The sequence below is a fragment of the Rhinopithecus bieti genome, unplaced genomic scaffold (genome assembly GCF_001698545.2).
Source record: "Rhinopithecus bieti isolate Rb0 unplaced genomic scaffold, ASM169854v2 scaffold_6063, whole genome shotgun sequence".
Taxonomy (NCBI): domain Eukaryota; kingdom Metazoa; phylum Chordata; class Mammalia; order Primates; family Cercopithecidae; genus Rhinopithecus; species Rhinopithecus bieti.
In genome coordinates, this window is record NW_016805186.1 from 293,382 (window position 1) to 313,610 (window position 20,229).

General features: G+C 41.3%; 1 pseudogene; it reads left to right on the forward strand.

The window, feature by feature from the left end:
• The first annotated feature begins 347 nt into the window (after positions 1 to 347).
• Positions 348 to 19,197, forward strand: LOC108529265 (arrestin domain-containing protein 3 pseudogene; annotated as a pseudogene).
• Positions 19,198 to 20,229: the final 1,032 nt, after the last annotated feature.

Consider the following 20,229-nt stretch of genomic DNA (forward strand, 5'->3'; position numbering starts at 1 on the left):
GTAGCTAGTGGCCTTATATGTTCTATAGATATAAAGGGATAGAGTTATTAATCGACCGTTGTACTTGACTCTCTCTTACAGAAATTCGCAATGATAGCTTTACTGATTTCTATTTTGAATCCATTTAACCCCTGAGATGGAAAACATTTTACTGGCCTTAAATGACCGTCTACAGAAAGCTTTAAGAAATAAATTCTACTGAAGTCTGCAGTTCTCCTGCCCATACCAAGTGTGAATTTATATACGTATGTTGAATGTGAATATGTTACAAGATTATCTAGAAAAATCTGGACGATCTAAAATAACCTGCCTGGATTATATGGGAAGAAGAGGGCTAGTCTGCCAGAATGGTGCTTCCAGAGCAGTGTACGTCAGTCACGTGGACTCCCTCAGCAGCATCCTTGAGCCCAGCTCCTGCTGCAGGCTCTGGAGGGATGCAGGAGACTACGGCCCAAGGCCTGGCTCCCGTTCTTAGGGACCTCACGACCCCACTGGAGAGACCTGAACCCCCACCTCCAAAGACAGCAGAGCCTGGACTGCCCCAGGGTCTGACTCTCACTCTGCTTCTCTGTGAAACAATACTAATCACTTCATATCTCTGGGAATCTTTCTGTTAAATAAAGAACCAGATTTCATGATTAGCAGGATTCTTTCAAACTCCAAAATTAAAATTCTCTTTCTGTGAGGGCAAGACAGCATATAATAAAATTTCACAGTATGATAATGTAGGCGTAGAAAAGATGTGATATCTTTACTTACCCATCATAAGGGTCACAGGTGACACTCCTGTAACAAAAGACAGGTTAGCAAAAGTAATGCAGGATACATTTATTTAATCAAAGTTTTACATGACATGGAGTCTTCAGAAATGAAGACCCAAACACCCAGGGGAAACTGTCTATTTTAATGCTTAGGCTCAATGAAGAGTGGGCAGCCATATGCAAAGGTGATTGGACATCTCTTCAGATTCTTCTTGGCCTCTCTGTATGACATTCCTTTCCCTCCGTATAAGGCAGAACCCCTCTAGAACCAGGGTCTTGTGATCCGCTATCAAACAAGGTGGGTCAGAGAATTTCTTCATGGCCAGCTGCTACACGGAAAGGCAGGGAAGGTTAGAGTGATATTTCTAGGGTGTCATGGCTTGTTTTGGGAAAGAAGAATTCTGTTTTCAGGACTCACTTCAGGGGAGAAGTAGGGGGTGGGAGACAGGAGGGCAGGAAAAGGTCAGAGGGAAACTTGGCTTCTGGGGCCTTCAATCTCCTTTAGTTCAAAGCACTCTGGATGCCAAACCGTCATACTTTGGGGTATCATTTTATGAGACCAGCGATAACAGTCTTTGTGGGAATTCAGAGAATGGGAGGATGTGTGAGCTGAAAAAGAATGAAGGAAGAGATGTCAACTGAAGTCCGCTTTTACCACGTGGCAAGCGTCGTTCTCTTTGGTTTTATGGGACAACAGTCATGAAACTGGGCAACTTTCAGACAAACCATTTCATTCCTTTAGTAAACATCTAAGCTCTTATTATTGTCCTAAGGTTCAAAACAGGTCTCCCCATCCCATCTGGCCCCTAAAAACGATATGCATTTAGTTAAAGAATAAAAGGGAATTTGGGCCGGGCGCAGTGGCTCATGCCTGTAATCCCAGCACTTTGGGAGGCCAAGACGGGTGGATCACGAGGTCAGGAGATCGAGACCATCCTGGCTAACATGGTGAAACCCCGTCTCTACTAAAATACAAAAAACTAGCCGGGCGAGGTGGTGGCGCCTGTAGTCCCAGCTACTCGGGAGGCTGAGGCAGGAGAATGGCGTGAACCCGGAAGGCGGAGCTTGCAGTGAGCTGAGATCCGGCCACTGCACTCCAGCCTGGGCCACAGAGCGAGACTCTGTCTCAAAAAAAAAAAAAGGGAATTTGAAGAATGACATTTTCCCCCCAAAGGTCAAATTTCTAACTTTCTTGTTCTTTCTAATGAGCTCTCTGTAGCTCAAGCAGCTGGAGGTAAAATAGGCTGTTTATTTGATCCTCAGACTGGGGAGGAGCGCCAGTGATTTCTTTCCCTGCTTTACTGGCCCTGAGAAGCGACTTCTCGTTTGCACTCTGATTAGCAGCAGGTAGAAAAATAAAGCTAATGTTAGAACTTTTCTCCTGTCCTTGATGCTCCAGACACTGATTCAGCAGAGGTGAAAGGAACTGTTTTCATTGTGCAGAGCTATAGATTTATGAAAATTGCTTCTTTTGATAGGCAGCCAGGCATGAAGCAGGCTTCTGCTTCTAGTCTCAAAAAAAAAAAAAGAAAAAATACTGAGGGCTAATGATGTTAATCGAAGATATTACCCTATTTCCTGGATTTGGATCTCATTGCTACTCCTAGAGCACAGAATGGTTCCTATGATTGAAGACAGAAACCATACAATGCATTCAACATTCGGTCTTTGGTAATCCCTGAAAGTCACATTAGGAATTTAGGATTGTGTTAGCTGGAGGAAGGAAATCTGAAGTTCCCATGGAGAGAGGCAAGTCAAAGTGCAAATATTGAAGCTGCCGTTTCCCTCCGTCAGCTTTCTTGGAAATTGAGGTAGGGACTTAAAACCGTTTTCACTAATGGCTCTTCAGTGCATCATAGTGAGTTTTTTATTCTTCCCATTAGAATTGAAAAAACTAACATGCTGCTGCCCTCACACCACGTTTTCTGTCTTCATTAGGAAAATAAACAGTGGCATGCAGGAAGCCTGGTGTAGACTAAATCCTGCTTGCCAGGAGGCTCTGCTGAGGTGGCTGTTTAGAGGAGCAGAAAGAGCCCTGGACCCCAAGGAAGAGGGGTCAGAGGAAGAGTCAGGGCTGTGTCTCCAGTAGGATGGGAACAGCAACAGATGGTTTTGCACTTCTGGGTCACGGGACTTCATCTGTGAAATGAGAGGGTGGGAGTGGGTGATTCTTGCAGGAATTTCCCCTACTATTAACATCTCCTGGTACATTTGTTACAATTGATAAGCCAATACTAATACACTATTATTCAGTCTGTAGTTTACATTAGGGATCACTCTTTGTGTTTCACAGTCTATAGGTTATGAAAAACACACAATGACACGTATCCATCGTTACAGTATCATACAGAATACTTTCACTGCCCAAAAAATCCTCTCTGCTCCACCTAGTCATCCCTCCCTTCCCCCAGAGGTCCTAAAGTATGTAGCCTTTTCGGATTGACTTCTTTCACTTAACAATGTGCATCAACGTTTCCTCAATGTCTTTACATGACTCTGCTAGCTTATTTCTATTTATCACTGCATATTTGATTGTCTGGATGTACCACAGATTATTTATCCATTTAGTTATTAAAAGTCATCTTCCAAGTTTTGGCAATTATGGACAAAGCTGCTATAACCATCTGTGTGCAACATTTTGCTTGAACGTATCTTTGTTTTCAATATCTTTGGGTAAGTACTAAGAACTGCAATTGCTGAAACATGTGGTAAGAGTATGTTTAGTTTTGTAAGATACTATCGGCCGGGTGTGGTGGCTCACGCTTGTAATCCCAGCACTCTGGGAGACCCAGGCAGGTGGATCACGAGGTCAAGAGATCGAGACCATCCTGGCCAACATGGTGAAACCCCGTCTCTACTAAAAATACAAAAATTAGCTCAGCGTGGTGGTGCACACCTGTACTCCCAGCTACTCGGGAGGCTGAAGCAGGAGAATTGCTTGAATCTGGGAGGTGGAGGTTGCAGTGAGCCAGATCTTGCCACTGCACTCCAGCCTGGCAACAGAGCGAGACTGTCTCAAAAAAAAAAAAAAAAAAAAAAAAAAAAAAAAAAAAAAAAAAAAAAAAAAAAAAAAAAAAAACACTAAAAGGAAAAATACTGCCAAACTGTCATCTAAAGTGGCTATACTATATTGCATTCCTGTCGATAATGGATGGGAGTTCCTGTTGACCCATATCCTCCCCAGCGTTTGTTGTCAGTATTTTGAGTGTAGCCATTCTAATTGGTGTGTACTAGTATCTCATTGTTATCTTAATTTGCATTTCTCTAATGACATATGATGTGGAGCATCTTCTCATATGCTTGTCATTCTGCATATCTTCTCTGGTGAGATGTTTGTTCAGATTTTTTACTGATTTTTAAATGTGTTTTTTGTTTTCTTCTTGTTGAATTTTAAGGATTCTGTATGTATTGTGGATACTAGTCTTCTATTAGATATGTGTTACACAAAGATTTTCTCCCAATCTTTGGTTTGTCTTTTTACTGTCTTAACAGTGTCTTACACAGAAGTTTTAATATCAATGAAGTCCTGCTGATCAATTTTTCTTGATAAATCATGCATTTTGATGTTGTACCTAAGGTCAGAACCAAAACCAAGGTCAACTAAATATTTTCCTATGTTGTCTTCTAGAAGTTTTATGGTTTTGCACTTTACATTTAGGTCTGTGATCCATTTTGACTTAATTTTTGTGACAGGTGTAAGGTCTGTGTATAGATTTATATTTTTGCATGTTGGATGACCAGCTATTCTAGCACCATTTGTTGAGAAGACCATCTTTTCTTTTGAATCGCCTTTGCTTCCGTGTCAGAGATCAGTTCACTATGCACATGCGGGTCTATTTTTTGGCCCACTGGTATGTTCCATTGATCTATTTTTTTATTCTTTCACCAATACCACACTGTCTTGATCACTATAACTTTATCATACATTTTGAAGCTATGCAGTGTAAGTCCTTCAAACTTGTTCTTCTTTAACATTTGTTGGCTAATTTGGGTCTTTTGCCTTTTTATATAAACTTTGGAATCAGTTTGTCAATACCCACTAGATAACTTGGTGGGATTTCTATTGGGATTGCTTTTAATCTATAGATGAAGTTTGAAAGAACTGACATCTTCACAATATTGAGTCTTTCTACCCATATACTTAGAATAACTCTCCATTTATTTAGATCTCCACTGAATTCCTTCATCACAGTTTGACAGTTTTCCTCCTATAGACCTGATAAAATCAGAACGATGATGTGGAGCTATCACTGTCTTTATTGAAGGAAACAGCAAAACTATGTGATCGTTGGGAGCAATATTAGCAGATTATCACATACTCTGATGTGTTTTCTCTTAAATGTCATTTAATGGATGAAATTACAATGTGAAAATAACCCTTGTTAACTTGTGTGAAGAAAATGTGAGGGAAGATGGCTGACTAGACACAGCCAAGAGGAAGAGCTCCCACCAAGGGACCAGGAAATTGGGAAGACTGGTGTGCTCCTGGCAGATCTTCAGAAGGAAGGCTTTGAGAGCAGACAGAGGGAAGACACTTTGAGAGCAGACAGAGGCAGACAGAGGGAAGAAAGAGATGTTGGCTGAAGAGGGAGGAAGCTGGGAACTCTGCAAGGGGCAACCGTGCACCAGGACTCATTCCTGGTCCCCAAAAACTCCTGGAGGAGAGGAGAGTTGAACAGGCAAGGTGCAACCTCCACTTGTCACAGGCCCCTGAATTCCTGACAGGAGGAGACCCTACAACCACCAGGGACACTTGAGTTGTCACGGAGACCTGCTTATAAAAGTGTTAATGGTAGAACTCTGGACTGTGCAAAGCCCAGAAGGTTTGGTGTGGGAGCATCTGTAGTGGAGTATGGTGAGGGACACCCATTGACCTAGGCTAGACTTGCTCTCATAGGAGACTTCAGCCCTAGGGGAACTGTCAGACCTGAACTCTGCAGGGCAGTCTTGTCCATGAGACAGGGCCAGCCCGACCTGAGCATCCTTCGTCTGCTCGCCCGTCCTGGGTCCCCAGCCTGGCCACACCTGCTTGCAGTGCAGCTTCACAGCAGGGTGCAGTGGGGGCTACCTCCTGAGGATCCACATCATAGTTCCTGTGCTGGCTGACTGTGCCTGACCAGCAGAGAACTGCTGTAGAGTGGCCCCCATGTACACACATCAGCCTAACTGTGCCCTGTCCCCACTGCAGCCTCTTCCATGCCACTTTGCCTGCATGCACTAGCCCATGGCCATCCCCCATATCGTTTTGCCAGTGCATGTGTGTGCGGGTGGACCTTGCCTCCCCTTTCCCACCACAGCGTGTGTGCCACGCTACTGCTGCCATCCTGAGTGCATGTCACCCTCCAGAGCATTGATGGAGCATTGATGGAGCATTGATGGGTGGGCATGAAGCCTGCTAGCCCCGCCACTGCCAGTGCCCTGCCCCTGCACCAACACTACCACCAGTGTGAAAATAGGCACAGAGAACAGAGGACTCACCCCTGTTCTGAGCGGCCACAACCACCCACGTGAATGTGCAAGGAGGACGCGCACAGTCCTGTGCTCACCAGTGCTTCACTCCCATTCTAACACCGCCACCGGCACAAATGCGCACAAAGACATGGGAGTAGGGGAGGGGAGCACGCATCCCCTACCCCCAACCCCTGCACCGTGATGCCACGGTTGCTGCTATGAGTGCCCACAAGGAGGCCAGCATGCTGGCAGCCACTAGTTCCCTGCTGCAGCCAGTGAGTGTGCATCACACCTCGCTGCCACTGCTGCTGCTGCTGAAGGTGTGAACCAGGATGGATCTCACTGCCACTGCCCTCTGAAGCACTTTGACTGGCACCACCCATCAGAGTGTTGTGACCAGCGGTCTGGGAGCATCTTGGTCCTTCCAGCACATCAGGTTCCTAACCTTTAGGGGCCAGAGACAAAGCCTGAGCCAGAAACCAGTCCCCAAGAGTTCAAGCATGCAGTTCGGGAGACCTGAGCTGAGCCTTAGTCTCCTAAAATATTCCAGAAATGAAACCAATCAGCTGAACCCATCTTGTACCAAAACCAAACCCTCAAGGTCATCAAATAGAATAAAGTAAAAAAAAGTTTAGCTACAGAGGACACCAACTTCAAAGATTAAAGAAACATCAGTCCACAAAGATGAGAAAGAATCAGCACAAGAATCCTGACAACTCAAAAGTCAGAGGGCCTTCTTCCCTCCAAATGACCACATCACCTCCCCAGCAAAGATGAGATGGTTGAAGTGACAGAAATGTCATTCAGACTATGGATATGAATGAAGATCATTAAGATTCAGAAGAATGTTGAAACCCAATCTAAGGAAGCTAAGAGGCACAATAAAATGATACAGGAGCTGACAGATAAAATAGCTGTAGGGAAAGAATGTAACCCACCCAATAGAACTGAAAAACATGCTATAAGAATTTCACAATGCAATGGCAAGTATTAACAGCAGGGTAGACCAAGCCGAGGAAAGAATCTCAAAGCTGGAAGACTGGCATTCTGAGATAAGACAGCCAGACAAGAAGAAAGAAGAAAGAGTGGACCAGGTGCGGTGGCTCACGCCTGTAATCCCAGCACTTTGGGAGGCCGAGGCGGGAAGATCACGAGGTCAGGAGATCGAGACCATCCTGGCTGACACGGTGAAAGCCCGTCTCTACTAAAAATACAAAAAATGAGCCGGGCGTGGTGGCGGCGCCTGTAGTCCCAGCTACTCAGGAGGCTGAGGCAGGAAAATGGCGTGAACCCAGGAGGTGGAGCTTGCAGTGAGCCGAGATCACGCCACTGAACTCTGGCCTGGGCAACAGAGTGAGACTCTGTCTCAAAAAAGAGGAAAGGGAAGGGAAGGGGAGGGGAGGGGAGGGGAGGGGAGGGTGAAAAGGAGTAAAAAACCTCTCCTCTGAAAAACAGGGATTATGTAAAGAGACCAAATCTATGACTCATTGGTGTCTCTGAAAGAGATGGGGAGAGTGGAAACTACTTGAAAACATATTTTAGGATTTCATCCATGAGACCTTTCCCAACCTAGCTAGTGACCAACATTCAAATTCTGAAAATGCAGAGAACCCTGCAAAATCCTTCACAAGAAAATCATCCCCAAGAGACATGATTATCAGATTCTCCAAGCTTGAAATGAAGCAAAAAAATCTTAAAGGCAGAGAAAGAGAAAGGAGAGATAACCTACAAAGGTACAAAGGGAAGTCCATTAGACTAACAGCAGACCTATTAGCAGAAACCTTACAAACCAGAAGAGGTTGGGGGCCAATATTCAACATTCTTAAATAAATGGAATTCCCACCAAGATTTCAAATCTAGCCAACCTAAGCTTCATAAGTGAAGGAGAAATAAGATCCTTTTCAGACAAAGGAGTGCTGAGGGGATTTTTTTTTTTTTTTTTTTTTTTACCACCAGACTTGCCTTATAAGCCTCCTGAAGGAAGCACTAAATATGGAAAGGAAAGCCTGTTACCAGCCACTAAAAAAAAAAATACACTGAAATACACAGCCCAGTGACACCACAAGGCAACCACATAAGCAAGTCTGCAAAATAACCAGCTAACATTATGATGACAGGATTACATCCACGCATATCAGTATTAATCTTGAATGGAAATGGACTAAATGCCCCTATTTAAAGGCACAGAGTGGCAAGCTGACTGAAAAAGCAAGACCCCATGGTACACTGTCTTTAAAAAACTTATCTCACATGCAATGACATCTGTAGATTCAAAACAAAGAGATGGAGGAAAATCTACCAAGCAAATGGAAAACAGAAAAAAAGCACCTTTCAACCCACAAAGATTAAGAAAGACAAAGAAAGGCATTACACAATGGTAAAGGGCTCAATTCAACAAGACATTACTCTCCTAAATATATCTGCTTCCCACACAGGAGCACCCAGATCCATAAAGCGAGTTCTTGGAGCCCTTCAAAGAGAATTAGACAATGTTAGTGGGAGACTTCAACACCCACTGACTGTAGTAGACAGATCACTGAGGCAGAAAATTAACAAAGATATTCAGCACCTGAACTCAACACTGGACCAAATGGGCCTGATAGACATCTACAGAACACTCCACCCAAAAACAACAGAATATACATTCTTCTCCATTGCCACGTGGCACATACTCTGAAATCAACCACACACTTGGTCATAAAACAATCCCCAGCAAATGCAAAAAGAACTGAAATTCTACCAACCACACTCTCATACCACAGTACAGTAAAAACAGAATTCAAGTCTAAGAAAATTGCTCAACACCATACAATTAGGTGGAAATTAAACAACCTGCTCCTGAATGAGTTTCAGGTAAATAATGAAGTTAAGGTAGAAATCAAGAAGTTTTTTGAAACTACTGAAAACAAAGATACAACATACCAGAATCTCTAGGACACAGCTAAGGCAGTGTTAAGAGGGAAATTTATAGCACTAAAAATCCACATCAAAAAGTTAGAAAGATCTCAAATTAATAACCTAACATCATGACTAAAAGAACTAGAGAAGCAAGAGCAAACTAACCCCAAAGCTAGGAGAAGACAAGAAATAACCAAAATCAGAGCCGAACTGAAGGAATTGAGACGTGAAAAACTATTCAAAAGATCACCAAAGCCAGAAGCTAACTTTTTGAAAAAATTAGTAAGATAGATAGACCACTAACTAGAACAATAAAGAACAAAAGAGAGAAGATCCAATTAACACAATCAGAAATGACAAAGAGGATATTACCACTTACCCTACAGAAATGAAAATAACGATCAGAGAATATTATGAACACCTGTACACACACAAACTAGAAAACCTAGAAGAAATGGGTAAATTCCTGGATACATACACCCTCCCAGGACTGAGCCAGGAAGTCATTGAATCCCTCAACAAACCAGTAACAACCTCCAAACTTGAATTGGTAATAAAGAGCCTACCAACCAAAAATAAAAAGCCCAGGACCAGATGGGTTCACAACTGAATTCTGCCAGCTGCACAAAGAAGAGCTGGTACCATTCCTAGTGAAACTATTTCAACCAATGGGGAAGAGGAGGGACTCCTCCCCAACTCATTCTATAAGGCCATCAGCATCCTGATATCAAAACCTGGCAGAGCCACAAAAATAAAAGATAACTTCAGGCCAATATCCTTGGTGAACATGGAAGCAAAAATTCTCAACAAAATCCTGGCAAACTGAATCCAGCAGCACATCAAAAATCTAATCCACCACCATCAAATAGGTTTTATTCCTGGGAAGCAAGGTTGGTTCGACATTTGCAAATCAATAAATGTGATTCTTCACATAGACAAAACGAAAGACAAAAACCACGATTATCTCAATAGATGAAGAAAGACTTCTAATAAAATGTAACATCCCTTTGTTTTAAAAACTCTCAATGAACTAGGAATTGAAGAAACATACCTCAAAATAATAAGAGCTATCTATGACAAACCCACAACCAACATCATCCTGAATGGGCAAAAGCTGGAAGCATTCCCCGTGAAAACTGGCACAAGACAAGGATGCCTTCTTCCACGAATCTTATTCAACACAATATTCGAAGTCCTGGCTAGAGCAATCAGGCAAGACAAAGAAATAAAGGGGATCCAAATAGGAAGAGAAGAAGTCAAATTATCCCTGTCTGCAGATGACATAATTCTATATCTAGAAAACCCCATAGTCTCAGCCCAAAACTCCTTAAAATAATAAACAACTTCAGCAATGTTTCAGGATACAAAATCAGTGTGCAAAAATCACTAGCATTCCTATATACCAATAACAGCCAAGCCGAGAACCAAATCAGGAACACAATCCCATTCACAATTGCCATAAAATGAACAAAATACCTAGGAATACAGCTAACAAGGGAGGTGAAAGATCTCTACAATGAGAATTACAAACACTGCTCAAAGAAATCAGAGATGACACAAACAGATGGAAAAACATTCCACGCTCATGGGTAGGAAAATCAATATTTTAAGATGGCCATATTATCCAAAGCAATTTACAGATTCAGTGCTACTCTATTAAACTACCAATGATACTCTTCACAGAACAAGGAAAAACTATTTTAAAATTCATATGGAACCAAAGAGTCTGGATAGCCAAGGCAATTCTAAGCAAAATGAACAAAGCTGGAGACATCATGTTACCAAACTTCAAACTATACTACAGGACTACAGGAACCAAAACATCATGGTACTGGTACAAAAATAAACACATAGACCAATGGAACAAAATAGAGGAATAGAGGGTGCAGAGATAAGGCTGCACACCTACAACCATGAGATCTTCAACAAAGCTGACATAAACAAGCAATGAGGAAAGGACTCCCTATTCAATAAATGGTGCAGGGGAAAATAACTAGCCACATGCACAAGATTTAAACTGGATCCCTTCCTTACACTATATACAAAAATCAACTCAAGATAGATTAAAGACTTAAATGTAAAACCTAAAACTGTAAAATCCCTGGGAGACAACCTAGGGAATACCATCCTGGACATAGGAATGGGCAAAGATTTCATGACAAAGATGCCAAAAGCAGTTGCAATGAAAGCAAATTTGACAAATAGTATCTAATTAAACTAAAGAGCTTCTGCACAACAAAAGAAACTATCAACAGGGTAAACAGACAACCCACAGAATGGGAGATAATATTTGCAAATTATGTATTTGATGAAGGTCAAATATCCACCATCAATAAGAAACTTAAACAAACTTATAAGAAAAAAACAAACAATCCCATTAAAAAGTGGGCAAAGGACATAAGCAGATGCTTTTCTAAAGAAGACATACATGTGGTCAACAAACATATGAAAAAAATCCCATTATCACTGATCATTAGAGAAATGCAAATCAAAACCACAATGAGATACCATCTCACACCAATCAGAATGGCTGTTATTAAAATGTCAAAAAATTACAGATGCTGGTGAGGTTGTGGGGCAAAAAACAAACAAACAAAAAACAAAAACGGCTTATGCACTGTTGGTGGGAGTTAAATTAGTTCAACCATTCTGGAAAGCAGTGTGATGATTCCCCAAAGAGCTAAAAAATAGAACTACAATTTCACCCAACAATCTCATTATCGGGTATTTACCCAAAGGAATATATGTCATTCTATCATAAAGACACATGAATGCATATGTTCACAGCAGCTCAATTCACAGTAACAAAGTTACGGAGTCAGCCTAAATGCCCATCAATGTTAGACTGGATAAAGAAAATGTGGTACATATACACCATGGAATACTATGTAGTCACAAAAAAGAATGAGATCATGTCTTTTGCAGGAACATGGATGGAACTGGAGGCCATGATGCTTAACAAACTAATGCAAGAACAGAAAACCAAATACCACATGTCCTCATTTATAATTGGGAGCTAAATGATGAGAACACATGGACACGAAGAGGGGCACAACACACACTGGGACCTACTTGAGAGTGAAGGCTGGGAGGAGAGAGAGGATGAGAAAAAATAACTATTGGGTACTAGGCTCAGTATCTGGGTGATGAAACAATCTATTTTTCTACATAACAAACCTTCACATGTACCCCTTAATCTAAAACAAAACTTTTTAAAAAAAGAAAACATGACAAATAGCATACCATTTGGGTTGAGATAAGGGGAAAGAAAACATGCTTTGCTTACAAGATTTTGCTGGAAAACTACAAAAAACAATGTCTTTTATAAAATTGGTAAACATTTTTGTTTTGTTTTGTTTTTTGAGGTGGAGTCTCGCTCTGTGGCCCAGGCTGGAGTGCAGTGGCACGATCTCGGCTCACTGCAAGCTCCGCCTTCCGGGTTCACGCCATTCTCCTGCCTCAGCCTCCCGAGTAGCTGGGACTACAGGCGCCCGCCATCACACCCAGCTAATTTTGTGTACTTTTAGTAGAGACAAGTTTTCACCGTGTTAGCCAGGATGGTCTCAATCTCCTGAAAAACTGGTAAACATTTTTAAACAAAAATCAACACCACAAGCCTTAAATGCTTTAGTCAAAATAGTTGTCAAGCAAGTAAAAAAAACAAATTAGTTGCCTCTCCCCAGATTTTAGGTTCTATCTACACAGGAACTGAGGAATAGATCTTATGTGATGACTTATTTTGGTAAAATAATTGGTCAGCGTAGCAAGAAAACGAGTTTCATTGAAGTTTTTCCTGCCAAAGATTGTAGGTTCCCTCATTTACAGACACTGTGTCGTGGAGTTTACTTTAGGTTGTTTTGTTTTGTTTTTCTTCTGTGTCTCTGAAAAGACCTTGCATAGTACTGGGCTTATTTTGGCTTAGTGATTGTCAGCCTGACTTGATTACTCATGAAAGTCACCTGGAAAGCTTTAAAAATACTGAGGCCAGGCCCCTCCCCACAGGCTATGTTGAATTGGACTGTGATGGGGCTAGAGAATTAGGATGTTTTTGAAGCAGCTGGGCTTGTGAGTCACTGGTAGCCACACAAAAATAGTATTTATTACATGCAGTTGTTTGATTGAATTAAATTTTTGTCTGAATTTCTGACCAGTTTTGATAAAGTGTTTCATCCAGTGCCCCATGTACACACAGACTCACTTGCCTACTATAAGAGGAAGGTACTGTGTGATGTGTTTTCATGGGCCCCTCACATTTCCGCACACGCTAGGAGCAGACACAGACTGCCCTTTGTTTTGCCCATCTTTTCAAGGATGTTGGTGTCTCCTGGAACAAAGACTAGGCATATTTAGGGATCTTTACAAGGGATTTGCATTCCCTGAGCTCAGAGCTCCTATCCCATCATGCATGTGCATGGATCCATCTAAATCCATCCATGTCCTTCCCGTGGGACTCGAGGGCAAGGACAGCTGATATCCTGTTGCTGATGCTGTTTGTTGGTGCACAAATAACAACGTTTTTGGCCAGGCGCAGTGGCTCACGCTATAATCCCAATACTTTGGGAGGCCGAGGCGGGCAGATCACGAGGTCAGGAGATCAAGACCATCCTGGTTAACATGGTGAAACCCCGTGTCTACTAAAAAGTACAAAAAATTGGCCGGGCATGGTGGCGGGCACCTGTAGTCCCAGCTACTGGGGAGGCTGAGGCAGGAGAATGGCGTGAACCCGGGAGGCGGAGCTTGCAGTGAGCCGAGATTGCGCCACTGCACTCCAACCTGGATGACACAGCGAGACTCTATCTCAAAAAATAATAATAATAATAATAATAATAATAATAATAACGTTTCTTTGTCTCTGACCTGGGAGTCATTTCTTTTGGCAGCATCCATGAGAGTGGCAGCCCAACTTGTTAGATTGTAAGTAGTATGAAATTTCAGACCCTTGCCTGTTCTTGCCAGGAAGATGAGTGTTAAATTTGATTAATACTTTTGAAAATAAATGCAGAGAAATGATGTCTGGGAATAACTATTAAAAAGACATAAAATATGAGGATCTCTGGGGTGTCCCACCTGGTCGAGCTGTAAGGTAACAGGGTGAATGTATCTTCTGAAAAGCCACAGCTTGCTTGTGATGCCACATTACAGGAAGTCATCGCATTTTGCAAGTATTGTGCATTTACGTTTTCTCGCATCTGAAGGAATAATCGCTGTCTGGAGGTATTAAAAAATAGATAATTTTCTCTAATACTATACCTTTACTTTTTACATTTCTTGTTATTGAACATCTACATGTCTAGGTGTGGTGGCTCACACCTGTAATCCCAGCAGTTTGAGAGGTCAAGGTGGGAGGATCACTTGAACCCAAGAGTTCAAGACCAGCCTGGGCAACATAGTGAGACTCCACCTCTACAAAATAAAAACTAGCCAGGCATGGCGGCATGCGCCTGTGGTCCCATCTACTCAGGAGTCTGATGTGGGAGGATCACTGGGGCCTGGGAGGTTGAGGCTGCAGTGGGTATGATTGTACCACTGCACTACAGATTACAGACTGGGCAACAGAGTAAGATCCCATCTCCAAAAAGAAAAAAAGAAAATCTACAAAAATATGTATTTCTGTGGACTAGCTAAATATATTAGTGTTATTGGAGAACTTTGATGAGTTAAACCCACTATTTAAGTGCCGTAACTAAAGGCTACATCACATCTCTACAGTGTAGTTTTAAACTAGACCATCCAGTTTCTAATGAAGAGACAACTCTGTCAGTTCTGATGTGAGCCCAGACAAAACTTTATCCCCCCTATGAAGTAGATTACAGATATTCACACATATGAGCAAGGGGAGCATGAGAATAGTTCATTTGATATTCTTATATGCAACCCTGTATTGTATTCTGAACACAATGAAAATAAGATGTGAGCCAAGCATGGTGGCTCATGCCTGTAATCCCAGCACTTCAGGTGGGCAAGATGGGAGAATCACTTGAGCTCAGGAGTTTGAGACCTGCCTGAGCAACATAGTGAGATCTTGTCTCCAAAAAAATATATTCTTTTAAATGAAAACAAAAGGGGGGGGGGAAGAGATGTCAGGCCTTCAGCATATAATAATAATAATGTTTTTTACAGCATCTATTCTACACCAGACATTATGACTAAATGCCATAGAAGGCACTATTATAATTTCCAATGTACATATGGTAGGACTGAAGCTTAGAAAGTTTAGCTTGTTCATTTGGGAGGCCGAGACGTGCGGATCACGAGGTCAGGAGATTGAGACCATCCTGGCTAACACGGTGAAACCCTGTCTCTACTAAAAAATACAAAAAAACTAGCTGGGCGAGGTGGCGGGCGCCTGTAGTCCCAGCTACTCGGGAGGCTGAGGCAGGAGAATGGCGTGAACCAGGGAGGCGGAGCTTGAAGTGAGCCGAGATTCGGCCACTGCACTCCAGCCTGGGCGACAGAGCAAGACTCCGTCTCAAAAAAAAAAAAAAAAAAAAAGTTTAGCTTGTTCAAATGATAACACATGGACACAGGGAAGGGAACATCACACGTCAGGGCCTGTTGGGGTATGAGGGACAAGAGGGAGCGCATTAGGACAAATACCTAATGCATGCGGGGCTTATAACCTAGATGACGGGTTGATAGGTGCAGCAAACCACCATGGCATATATATACCTATGTAACAAAACTGTACGTTCTGTACATGTATCCCAGAACTTAAAAATAAAATAAAATTAAAAAGTTTAGCTTGTTCAGCATCCCATAGTAAGACACTGAGATTCAGGACTCAGGCTCCTAACTGCACAACACTCTGTTACACAGATCCTACCTGAAGAAACAGGTCAGCCCACCTACCTGACTTGACACCGTATAAATGAAAGAGCCCTGTGAGCGCACTTCAGTGGAATCTCAGAAGATCCTTCCAAGCTACTTCACCTATTTACAAGGGAAACTGGAAACTGTTGCTGTAGCTGACAATATATTTATTGAAAACATTGGAGTGGAAGAAGTAAAGTACAAGTGAATTTGAGGTTTCAGAACATTTTGGCCTTTTGTCAAGATATTTGAAATTGCAAATGAGGTTTTGGCAGTTACTGAAAAGATTTATCAACTGAGTTCAGGAGATGAGTTTTGGGGCCAATCGTGAATTCTCTTCCTAGGGAAGATCTGTGTTGGTGAAGCACAGAGTTTGGAAAGGCATTCTTCTGAATTTGTGCTATTTATACAAAAGAGCTATCCTTTCCTGTGGATTTCATTTACACGACTGGAAAAACTGCCTCTTTATTTGAAATAATCTTTGTGAAATTATATTTTCCAATATATAATAAAAGAGGTGAATCTGGGAAAAATGCGTAGTAAAAAATTTTACTTGAACATGCCATTGGGTTAAAAGATTGAATTAAGATTTATTTAGGATCTATAAATCAGATGTTGAATACTGGCCTGGCATCTTCCTCATGTAATGACCTTGAAGGTTTCTTATGAAAAGAGAACTCTTGTTAGTGCCTGGTATTAGGCTTTTACTCACAAGCTGATCACTGTTGGTCTATTTGTCACTGAGATTTTGATGGTGATAATGAGGCAATGATAGTGATAATGATGATAAAATTTTTAAATACCTCAGAAATGGGAGAAAATATTACAAGCATTGAATTACAAACGTGTGCCTATAGAGTTTATGCAAGAATAAGGCAGAACTTTCACTCAGGGTGCATGAGTGTTGTTGAAAAAATAATACATAAAGAATTACAAACATTGACTATATGATAAACTTTTTAAGTATGCCTTGCAAATAGCTCCATAGGAGGGCTGGGTTTTTGCTAGAAGGATTCATACTCATTTGAGCAACTCAATGGAGTATAAATAATTGAAACAAGACACCTTAAAAATGTTCATTCAATTACTGAAGCCAGTCTTACAAATTATAACACAGAAAATAGACATATTTTATTTGGGTATATTGTTTCTTGCCTTTAGGACATTATGATGAGGCATCATATTTAAACATAAGGTTGACATAAAATGTGAAAACAGATGTATGAGGGATATGACTAAAAGTTGTTCTTTCCAAATATAGGTGCACGACTTACAAATATCTAACTTATAAAGAACTTTCAATCTCTTTGAGATTAACCAGTTACCGTGTTATCATACCTAACGAATGCACTACTGGTATAGTTAACTTTTAAAACAGCTGAATTTTATAATACATGATTACAAGTAGACACTATTTCAGAGATCCTAAAAAGCTTGTTTAAAACGTCTTTTTTGATTAGAATGAAAGATAAACAGTGACAGGTGATGCCTATTGTCTCCATGGTAACTACACTAATTAAAAGTAACACTGGAAATTTTTCCCAAGAAATAAATGTGCTTCAAATATGGTGTAGTCTCACATCTGAGACTGAGCCACAGGGCACCCTGTTTTCTACATTACTATGAATGGTTCCAGTGGAGGATGACATAACTTGTTCTTTGTAATGTAAAACATTAAAATATTTGTAGGCATCCCAAATGTGTTAACGTAGAATGTTGTTTTGGATAAGTGGGGAAAACTACAAATTAAGCAGATAAAATGGTTAATTCTGTAGTTTCCCAGTCTCTTGCTGTTACAGTTGTTATAGATCAATGATTGGGTTTCCATCCTAATGATCAATAGTATTCCATGCTAGGATTTAAAAGGAATACAATGTCGGCTGGGCGCGGTGGCTCACGCCTGTAATCCCAGCACTTTGGGAGGCCGAGATGGGCAGATCACGAGGTCCAGAGATTGAGACCATCCTGGTCAACATAGTGAAATCCCATCTCTATTAAAAAATAAAAATTAACTGGGCATGGTGGTGCACGCCTGTAGTCCCAGCTGCTTGAAAGGCTGAGGCAGGAGAATCACTTGCAGTGAGCCCAGATAGTGCCAATGCACTACAGCCTGGCGACCAAGCAAGACTCCATTAAAAAAAAAAAGAAGAAGAAGAAGAAGTAGTAGTTATTGGCAAAATCAGAGTAAAATCTGTTAAAAATTCATGCAAGAGGACACTTGGAAATACACTTGGCTGAATCTAGAAACACTGGCACCAATATTGCCTATACACGGAATTACATGGAAGAAGTAGAATATTTCAACCATAAAGATATCTTAATTGGACACAAAAGAGACGATGATAATTCCAAAGAAGGTTTCAACACTATTCATTCAGGAAGGCATGAATATGCATTCAGCTTTGAGCTTCCACAGACACCACTTGCTACCTCATTCAAAGGCAGTCGTGGTGTGTGCACTCGTGTGAAAGCTGAATCTCACAGACCTTGGTTACTAACAATCACCTCAAAGAAGGAATTTACAGTCCCTGAGTATATAAATATGAACACTCTTTCATCACTGTCACCTCAAGCAGGCACAGAAAAAAGACGCTAAGTTGCTGGTTTTCTACCTGAGGCTCAATATCCGTAAGTGCTAAAATTGAAAGGAAGGGCTATACCACGGGTGAATCAACTCAGATATTTGCTGAGACTGAGAACTGCTCATCCCAAATGCTGGTGCCAAAGTCAGTCATTACCAAACACAGGCCTTCCATGAAGGAAGTAAAACAGGAAGGCTAACTTGCATGAGGAATCCTTGTCATCTGGAAAGAGAGACGTGGAATGGCAAGTTGTTGAAAATTCCACCAGTTTCTCCCTCTATTCTCCAGTGTGGTATAATCTGTGTGGAATATTCACTAATGGAATATGTGGATATTCCTGGAGCTATGGACTTATTTATTAACTTGCCACTTGCCATCAGCACCATTCCTCTCCATCTATTGGGTACCAGAGCCTCAGATGTAAGCAGGCAGTGTAGCATGCATATAAACTGACTCAGTTTATCCATTCCTGAAAGACCTGAAGCACCACCCAGCTATGCAGAAGTGGTAACAGAGGAACAAAGGCAGAACAATCTCGCACCGTGAATGCCTGTGATGACTTCGGGAGAGTGTTCCAAGGACCACTGTTTGCATATATCCAGGAGTTTCAGTTCTTACCTCCACTTCTTTATTCGGAGATGGATCCAAATCCTGAGCAGTCAGCAGATGATAGACCATCGTGCTCCCCTCATTGAAGGAGCACTTGGTTGAATCAGGTCGATGTGGGTTCCGATCTGTATCTCTTCTGGCTGAGGACAGAGAAGTATCCTGGAGACAAGTTTTCAGAGGAATTGGAATTGCTTTGCCCAGAAAAATGGCGAATAGGTGAAACAACCAGTGATCATCCTTTAGAAGCCTGCAGCCAACATTCTGGGGTTGCCCCAACGTGCTTGAAGAGCTGAGCTTTTCTCCTTTTAAAATGCAATAAAAAAAAAAAAAAAAAAAAAAAAGCTGTAGTGACATTGAACTGCACAATGTAAGCATTGGGCATGTACAAATTTTAAAATCAAAAGAAGAAAATCATGCCTCATTACAATGCGGTGCCTTGTACATGCTCAATGCTTACATTGCTCAATGCCTTGCTACCCCAGTCTTTAGTATTCAATACAAGCTGTCTAGATTTAAAACCAGTTACAAGCCACACAAAAAGGCAAGAAACAACTCATTCCCAAGTGGCCAAGCAATCATCAAAACCACACTCAGCCACTCAGCTCTGACACAAGTGTTTGTTAGAATTTTCTGATAGAAAATTTAAAAACAACTGTGATTAATATGGTAAAAGCGCTAATGAAGAAACTGGCACCATGCAAAATCAGATGAGTAATTTCAGCAGAGATACGGAAACTATAATATGAATAAAATGGAAATGCTAGAAATAAAAACTTTGGTAACAGAGATAAAGAATTCCTTTGATAGACTCATCAATAGACTTCATGTAGCCAAGGAAAGAATCTTGCACTTAAGAAGGGAATCAATAGAAATTGCCCAAACTGAAATATAAGAATGGGGAAAAATAGAACAGAGCCTTCAAGAACTAAGGATATCTATTCTATATTATGAAACATTCTAGTACAGATAAAATTGGAATCTGAAAGACATATGTGAAGAAGTAATGGCCAAGAATATTCCAGAAGTTAGCAACAGACTGCAAACCGCAAATGCAAGAAAATTGGAGAACATCAAACAAGGAAAATAAAACAAAACAACTTGGGTATATAATTGTCAAG